The sequence below is a fragment of the Chanodichthys erythropterus genome, chromosome 19, assembly GCF_024489055.1.
Source record: "Chanodichthys erythropterus isolate Z2021 chromosome 19, ASM2448905v1, whole genome shotgun sequence".
In the NCBI taxonomy this organism is placed as follows: domain Eukaryota; kingdom Metazoa; phylum Chordata; class Actinopteri; order Cypriniformes; family Xenocyprididae; genus Chanodichthys; species Chanodichthys erythropterus.
In genome coordinates this window covers 33623722-33633676 of record NC_090239.1, presented here as the reverse complement: position 1 = coordinate 33633676, position 9955 = coordinate 33623722, and positions in this window count along the sequence as shown.

The window sequence follows — 9955 nt, the reverse complement described above, 5'->3', positions numbered from 1 at the left end:
AGGATGAGACAAAGTGTATATGCTTGATATTTGATTTTTGATTAGTAATGTGAGTCTAACACCCTGCCTGATACAGAAGCAAAGATAAGGACCAAAATTGATTTAAAAGTCATATGGAGAGAAAAACATGTTGTCATTTACTCACCTTTGTCTTTCATATCAATTCCTAAATGATTTGAGTGTAGTGAATGGGGAAGTGAATAACATTTAACATTCTTTAGAACTTTTCCTGCGAAGCCATTCAGGTTTGTAATGAAAACGACACTGGGAAAATTTACTTATTTTTGGGGTGAAGTATTCTTCTGCCACTAGGTTGTCTATTCAAAACAAAGGCGTAGCTTGGTGATTGCGAGATTGAGTGCGAAATCTTGGGAGATGGCGTCTTCATCTCACAGCCGATGGAAAGGAATTGGGATGGGACTTAAGCAGAAATCATGTTCATGGATGAGATTATTAATGTTACTATAGTATGAAGCAGATCCGAGTAATGTTGGAGCTGAACGAGGCCGCTGGAGTGATTGCTAATGAGAGATGAGCGCGACACACGTTTCGAGGCAGTGGAACTTATTATGCCACAGTTGTCACTTCCACTTCTTTCAGTCAAGCGTGGGGTAACCCATATGAAAACCTGTATGTTTCATATACAGCAACCATATATCTTCCTTACTCAAATCAGCCAGAATTTCCTTATGTGTTTCATATAGGTCTAATACATGTCCTATACAAAATCAGACCGATTATTAGCCTGGTAATACCAGACTCTGCTACTTCACTTTGCTTCGTAGACAGTCTGGAATGGCATAATAGAGAAGTGTTTTCTCTCTCGCTAGGGGGCGCTTGTCTGAAGTTTAAAATCATTGGTTACCCGTAAGCCAATCAGATACGTTTAGTTATGACGTATGTTATGCGCCTGTACAGCCGCATCGAAGCACAGACATCATGCATCGAACTCAAATCTATGATTGAACTTCCACTGTAAACCTGTTGTAAACACATGATAAAACAAATGTTTATCAAACACTCTTCTTGTTCTGGCTTCAGTTTGAAAAAGAGTTGAATGTTCTCCATAACAGAGCGAATTGCATCCCGTGTCTCGTTCCCCATTTCCGCGGTCGTTTCGGTTTTCGATTTCTCTAACCTACAATGTAAAACTCGGTGCTTAGCATCTACGTCACGGCTCTCAGCCCGCCCTCTGTTCGTTGATTGGCCCGGCTGTTTCCAGACCGGTGGCAAACAGAAAGCTCTGACGCTGTATCAGACTGAGTACAGAAGCGAAATGAAATTGAGCGGAAGTAGGAAGTCTGACGTAGTCAGGCTAACCGATTATGGCCACTTTAATACTAAAAAGCACACATAAAACTTATGGGATTTTTAGGTCATATATGAATAATGCAAAATTCTTATACGAGTTTTACATGACAACAGTATGTAATGTATATGATTTTAGTAGAAAATGTGTATGAATGTCAGTAAATTTCCTATACAAATCATTTAAAATTCTTGATTGAATCATATGCAAGTCATATAGGATTTATTAAAATTTTGCATCATTTGCTCATATGAATTTTATACAGATTTTATACGTTTCCACCTAATTCCTCATAACTCTACATATAATTATCTTACATGATTTCATAAAATATTACAATATCTCTGCATATACAAATCATATATGATTTCAGTCAATTACTTGCACAGATTTACATTAGAAATACTTTTATTATTTCAACACAATCAACAAGACATTCAAATTATACTCCACAAGAGTAATTTAAAATTAAAACTTTATCAAACTGAACTTTGTGAAGACAACACACACACACCCCAACAACAACAAAATACCTTGAACACACTGTCATGGCTATCAATCATCAAACACCATTAAGGTTTTCAGATGTTTTTGTGTATTCTTTCCTTTAATTTCAGTAAATTTGGCATTATTTGCTGTACCAATGCTGGCAGGCACCACATGAGGACACTTTCTGCAACGTTGCTCCTGTGAGAAACAAATAAAAGGCAAAACATTGCTATTGTTATGAAGCAAAGTGGCCCACAGTCCATGACTACATATTAAGTTAGACAAATCAACAGCAGCATGTTTGGGGATGGAACCAAAAAGTTGTGAGTTTGGCAGGAATTGCCACTATTGTGGCACGGAGCAAGACACTTAAAAGATTATTTCACTTTGGAATAAAAATTAGCCCAAGCTTTACTCACCCTCAAGCCATCCTAGGTGTATATGACTTTATTCATTCTGATGAACATGATCTGAGAAATATTAATAAATATCCTGACGCATCCGAGCTTTATAATGGCAGTAATAGTGATCAATGACTATAAGGCTGAAGAGAGTGTCTCCATCCACATCCCTCCATACTCCACACGACTCCAGGGGGTTAATAAAAGCCTTCTGATTCGTAGCGATATGTTTGTGTAAAAAAATATCCATATTTAAACAAAGTTATGAAGTAAAATATCTAGCTTCCGCCTTCCGTATTCAACGTACAAAGAAGGTGTAAAACTCTTGCAGCTCACAAAGCTTACGCTACGTCCTACACCTTCCCTATTAAACTTACGGAAAAAGTGTAACTGACATGATCACTATTTACACTTTCTTCATAACTTGAATATGGATTGTGGTCTGGCAGAAGCTAAATATTTTACTTCATAACTTGTTAAATATATTTTTCTTACACAAATGCATCGCTTCGCTTCAGAAGGTCTTTATTAACCACCAGAGCCGTGTGGAGTACGTTTATGATGGATGGAGGCACTCTTTTCAGCTTATACTCATTGATCCCGTTCACTGCCATTATAAAGCTTGGATGAGTCAGAATATTTATTAATATTTCTCAGATTGTGTTCATCAGAAAGAAGAAAGTCATATACACCAAGAATGGCTTGAGGGTGAGTAAAGCTGGGGCTAATTTTCATTTCAAACTGAACTAATCCTTTAACCTAAACTTACTCCAACTGGATCACTTTGAATATAGTATTAACAACGGGGTTTCAGCACTTCATTGACTAGATAAACTAGTACACTACCTGTTCTGTTGGAAGGGCTCTGTAATTACACTGTGACAAATCCTGTCCCATCTTCCAAGTCATGTGACTGATGCTGACGAACACTGAGACTTCAGGGCCATCTTCACTTCATTTATCAGATTTGGTAGCTCTAGCAATAAAAATATAGCAAAATAAAATATGATAAAGCAATCTCTTACACCTATTTACCAACTCGACTACCTCCTATGTGTACATATGGTCATCTAAGCTGATGAATTTAATGTTAGTGATGCATTTTCAAAGCCATCAAGCCAGATGTTAGAGGTTGGATAACTTTCAGGTTTCTTGCCATATACTTGATAATAATGCAATTACTTACCGATAATTATTAAGTTCTTTGTCTTAATTTTACATAGCAAGTTGAATAATAATATTGAAACAATAGCAGTTCTACAATAATTTAAAAGTTTTAAGTGTAAAGACAGAAAAAAAAACTACTAAAATAAACCACCAAACAGTTTGATAGCTGGCTGCTGATTCACCAAACGGTAAAATAACTAATATGTGCATTTTTTTTCTTACTTTTTTGTTGTCATTTCTCAATTTTTCTGTTTTCCTCCATTTTTTCAGCCTCTTCTGAGTCTCTTTCGAGGTTGTGCTTGATACTCATCAACAGTCATTCATTTCTCTGTGGTTTGGGAATCACTGTCCTTTTCCTTTGGGTCTGTCAAGGAACAAGAAACAAGAGATGGAAATGATACGCATTCATTTTCTTAGATATTTGTCTTCTTACCTCAATAAATGTAAACAGATGAATATATAAAATGACTGTACCTGAAGGGGAGGGAGGCAGATGTTAATACGTTTTTTAAGGGTCCACAATTATGCACATACACACTAGTAATTAATGATTAACTTTACAGGCTAGTAAGGGCATATTAGCCATTATTTAAGATTTATTAAACATTTGAAGGATCCACATTCATGCAAAAACAAACAGAAATAAGCTAGTAATTAATGATTAACTGAATGTATAGTAAACGCCCTTTAATCATTATTTAGCAAACCATATATTATTTTTGATTCAGACATTTCCATAAATCATATGAATATCTCAAATTGACACAATCATATTAAACATTAATAGGCAGTTATTAAACACACCGACACTCATATATCACTCTTTATCTCATTTCATGACACAATTATCATGTTTACGCGTGTTAGCTTTAGCCCATGTACTACTCAGTTCAGCTCGCGCGGTGTGCACGCGGCCTACCGTAACTTACTCAAAACGGCTCAGAATTAATCATTTTAGAAACTTCGACATGTTATTTACATTATATTCGGGTTAATATCTGAAATTTCGCTCACTAAAGCAGAACAGAATCATATCTTTATTCACACAAGGAAGATTACTCACAATGCTTCCACACGCTGAGATCCGCTCCGTCTCTCTGTCTCCGGCGACAACACTTCAGGCTGACGCGTCGACTTCAAAAGCTCCACTTTCAGTGCACCCAATCACATTTCCAGTTAGATCAATGGATGTTCTGGAGAAACTGTCTGGTCCGTCTGTGCTAATCTGCTCTGACTCGCTCTCATCTGCTCACGCTGAAAGCAGCGCCGGCGCGACCAGTGGGCGGGACTTATGAATGCGCCGCTACTATTGGCTCTTAGGGGTGTCTCTCACTGCAGCACGATCAGTGATTGGATGAATCTCTTTTTCTTCTAGATTTTGTTTCCTTTTCTTAACTTTTTTCTCTTTGCCGATAGCATAGGTTACCCGGGTTACACCAATTAACCAACTATTATTTAAAAAATGCTATATGGCTAGCTTAAAATGAACACAAAATATTTGGGAAATTAAAAACCAGATGTAATTAGAGAATGAATGTTGATTAGTAAGCTTTAATATTTTATTAATATACATTTAATATTTTAATAGTTTATTAATATAAATGTATTGATAAGCAATTTAATAAATGTTTATTGTTTAATAATTATTCATTGAACATTAATAAATGTTCATTTCCAACATAGTAATTTTTAAACCATAACTAAAAAAAATAAAACTAACCAGCATGTTGGGCAAACATTTAACCCTACCGCTGGGTTAAAACAACCCAATTGCTGGGTTTGTCCATTTTCAACCCAACCTGGGTTGTTTTTAACCCAGCATTTTTTAGAGTGTAGTTCATTTGTGCTTGTAAGCTTCTTCTTTGCTGTTTTTTTTTCCTGCATAGTGGCTGAATTCTTGATTTTCTTGATATTTCACATTTGCAAAAACTTGCTCTGTTTTATAGTCACACTAGTGTAATGTGTCTCTTGATATTTTAGAGCGTGACCCCTTCATTGCTGTGCACTTTTTCTGTACAACGTGTTGATTTGTAGTTTGTACCGCCAAAAGATTATCAGAGTTTTTGTGTGTTTTCGTATTTCCCATTAATTTCCTATGGTGGTCATTTTTAACCACAAAGGAGCCAAGTGAGACTTTTTCCCTGACCCTTTAAAATATCTGAATCATGTCCATGATTTTTGTGTTCACATAGGCTAGCTAATGCGACTAAAGTCACCAAGTGTCATCTCACGTTAAAATGTTTATTTAATTAATTAGTTTTGTAATTAAAATGTTAATTTTGTAATTAATATATCGAGGGCTTGGAACCAGAGGGGCGTAAGTGGCATTTGACAAACTTTACAGGAGAGCCAAAACAAAATTTTGACCACACTTCAATCAACTGTATTTATTAACCTTCAACCACAACATTGCAACCACATACATACTTATACGAGTAAGTTCTTAAGTGAACATATTATGGCATATTAACACAATGAACATATTATAAAACCTTGCAAAATCTTGAAAATATGGCAAGAACATCAAATGTGCCTTTTTGGCACCAAACATTTCCAATTCTTCTAAAGAAAAAAAGGGCGTATCTGCTGATCAATGCAGAAATTATTGGTAAAAAACATTGGTTAAAAACACTCTAACTTCATAACTTTTCATTTTATTTAAAATACTGTATACATAGTCATTTAATTTCATCATTTCAAACTGTTTAACATTTCATGTATAACGTTTAATTTCAGTTCTCATTTATGAGTTCACATTCATGTCAAACAGTTTAACATTTAATTTCAAACAGTTTTATTTCTCCTGTTTATTACACATTTCACTTTTAGTTCACTTTAGTTGAACTAAAAAGTTCACTCACTGCCCACTGTCAGAGTGTTATAGAACGTCTAGGTTACTAGTTCCCAGAAGGAGGGAACGGAGACGTTACGTCGATACTGACGTAATGGGGTCTCGCTAGGGAGCCCACTCACCTCCAGGGATACAATACAAGCCAATGGGAATTGGCTTGTGAGATTTACATGCCGGGCCCCTCCCCCGGCATCCGGGTATAAATAGGGCCGGCATACTCTCCTTCATTCATATTTTTGCTGAGGAGCCGAGATAGATATATGGCCGCTCAGCGGTGACTCAAAGCTATGGCAGGGGAACATAACGTCTCCGTTCCCTCCTTCTGGGAACGGGGGTTACACTAGTAACCTAGACGTTCCCATTCAGTCAGTAACGTTCGACGTTACGTCGATTCTGACGTAATGGGTTCTTGTGGAAAGCGCCATAGCAACTGAACCACGTTATGAATGTTAGGGAGGCAGGTGCTGCCTCCTCCGGGGGCAGTGCTTGCAGGTTCACCACCTGGTCCCGGAAGGGAGTGGTGGGAACCTTGGGCACGTATCCAGGCCGGGGTCTCAAGATCACGTGAGAGTAGTCCGGCCCGAATTCCAGGCACGAATCGTTGACCGAAAATGCTTGCCGGTCCCCAACCCTCTTGAAGGAGGCGAGCACGGTCAGGAGCACTGTCTTGAGAGACAGATGTTTCAGCTCGGCTGACTCAAGGGGCTCGAAGGGAGCTCTCCGGAGGCCCGAGAGGGCAACAGAGAGGTCCCAGGAGGGGATGAGGCGGGGCCTAGGGGGATTTAACCTCCTGGCGCCTCTGAGGAACCTGATGACCAGGTCGTGCTTTCCTAGAGACTTGCCATCAAGCACATCGTGATGCGCTGCGATGGCGGCCACATAGACCTTCAGGGTGGAAGGGGACAGCCTCCGTTCCAAACCCTCTTGAAGGAAGGAAAGCACAACACTGACCGGGCATTTCCGGGGGTCCTCCCGGCGGGAGGAACACACTCAACGAACAGACTCCACTTCATGGCATAGGCGCACCTCGTAGAGGGGGCTCTAGCCAAAGTGATGGTGTCAACTACCGCGGACGGTAGGCCACTCAAGTCTGCCGCGTCCCGTCCAGGAACCACACGTGGAGGTTCCACAGATCGGGAGGGCCTTCCTCAGGGGGATGCGCCAGGGATGGGCTGTCGCGAGGAGCATGAGTTCCGGGAACCAGGTCCGGTTGGGCCAGTATGGGGGAAACGCATATTTGCATAGGCCCCAGGGCTAGCTGTGTGCCAGTGCATCCGTGCCGAGGGTCCAATGGCAATGGGCGGATTCCCGAGAAGCGAACAGGTCCACCTGTGCTTCCCTGAACATGAGCGGCGCCATGCAAGGTGTCAAAAGACAATAGTGCCCATTATAATCAGCACTCGTTATTGCAGTGCATTATGGGATTGAATAACATCCACTATGGTTTCTGACACCACTACAAATGACTGTCCCCTCCAATAGTGCTGTCCTTATTTGGGGGGCGATTTCGGACACCGCCAACGTGTTTTTGCAGCGTTGGGCAATGTAGCCAATCACAGACATGTTAGTTGATCTTTTGAACGCATTGGCCAATCGGGTATTTTTTAGTCAGAATCCATTTACCTTATTTATATATTGGCCTACTGAGCTTGGGCCTGCAACAGATTCTTGGGCCTGCAACAGATTCTTGATAACAGATAACATACCATTATCCTACATGAACTGAATGATTTAGGGTTAAATTAGGTTATGCTTAATGTTCAAAAAGTGCAAGTCAAAACTCACTTTCTCCATCATGTGCTGTCTCCATGTTTCCCTTAAGCCGATCTCTCTCAGTCACCTCATTCAGCTCTGTCCCTTTATGATTTACATACAGTATGTGTTAATATCATCCACTTATGCCCTTCTGGCTCTGAAAAATACTGTAGGCTCTTGTATTGTTCAGAGCTAGAAGGGCGTAAGTGGACTTGCGCCCTTCTGGCTCCAAACAATGTGTAGACCATACATGTATTTTTTAGAGCCAGAAGGGCGTAAGTGGACATACGCCCCTCTGGCTCCAAACAATGCTCAAACTTTTGTGTTAGGTCTTTGTTGTTTTGTTGCTTTATTCAATACAAGTTGATTTCTGATGCGTCTTTTTGGCACAACTAGATAGAGCTCATCAAGACCTTTAATTTGATATATAGAACTCATTTTGGCCCAAAATGCCACTTACGCCCCTCTGGTTCCAAGCCCTCGATATGTGCTTGCGTCTAGTTTATATGTGTTTCATCTGAGATTGAAAGTCTATGATTATACATTATATGACTGTAATTGACAGGCGTAAAGCTCCACTTAGGACAAGATAAAAGCGAGGACATGAGTGAAGTACAGCCTTATACTGATGCACTATGTTTTATACACATCTTAAGAGATATGGTGGACATTCATAGGCCTATTAAATTTGTATTATTTACCTGTTTTTACATCATGAAAATCTGTAAGACTTTAGTTATATCTTGGACATATATGACATATAGGATTGAAAATACATAAATATTATGCAATTTGTATATGCGTTTTGTATATGTCCCTTATAATATTCTGTTAGAACATATAAGAATCACATATGTTTTTAACAAAACTTTTCCATATGGGAACGCATCTATCATATTAGACACATTTGAGTGTGTTGAAAATGTTATAACGTTACTCTAAGTATATGCTCAGCGGCTGCTATGAGACACTTGTTGCACATTGCAGTAAGCTAGACCGATATTACAATATCATTAATAAATGCTGGATGGCTTCTGTTGATAAATGGCATGCAATTAATTTTAAAACACATTGTATGACAGAGAAAATATACTACTGTTAAATAAAGCTGCATCTGATTATGCTATGATAGCCACTTGAAAAAAGTGTTTTTCTCTGAGGCATAGTGAAAACATGCAGTCGTGGAAAATCAAGAAAATGAGATTCAAACAATAAGACTAAACATGTTGAGCAAAATACAAAATAAAACTGAGGAAATTGAGGGTAACGCAGGTATGATGTCACTGATAGGCGATGCCTGGACACAGTCCATGTCCTGGTCAAAATTGCTTTTTTCTCTGGATTTAAACTTTCTTGGAAACATCTGGGATAATGTAAGTACACAAGTCAACAAAATATATAACTGTTCTAGTGGTTTTTGTGTATTTTAATACAAAACCTTACATATTGTGCCTTTAAGTATAGTAGTGAAGGCTTAAGGCACACACATGATTTTAGGCCCAATTCTCTGCTTCCAACAATCCTAGGTAAAGTCCTGATTATCTTGATTGATCAACAGATTATATTATCAGATTTTCCTGTGGTGTGAGGTGAGTTAAGATGACCGCTGGCTGTTTGCTTGGTTTATTAAAAGCTATGAATCCACTATGATACCACTAGTTAGCTCAACTATCGGTTTTGAAAGTGAATGAGAAGTTTATTTCTGCTACAGAAGAAGTGATATCGCCATCTACAGTGCGTTTTGCCCTTATTCACCCAAACTCGTCAACAAGGCTTTACACCAATGTGAGTGCATTAGCAGGAAGTTGCTAAATCACAGGTGTTTCATTTATGAGTTGAGGACATGCCTGCAGCCAGTGATGAGGCTAAAACAAGAACATCCATTGCAAGTAGGCACTAATTCATTTTTCTTAACCTTATTTTACTTCTTTGTCATATTGAAGAGGCATTTTTTTAACTGTAAGGTATCTGTACTTTTACTCA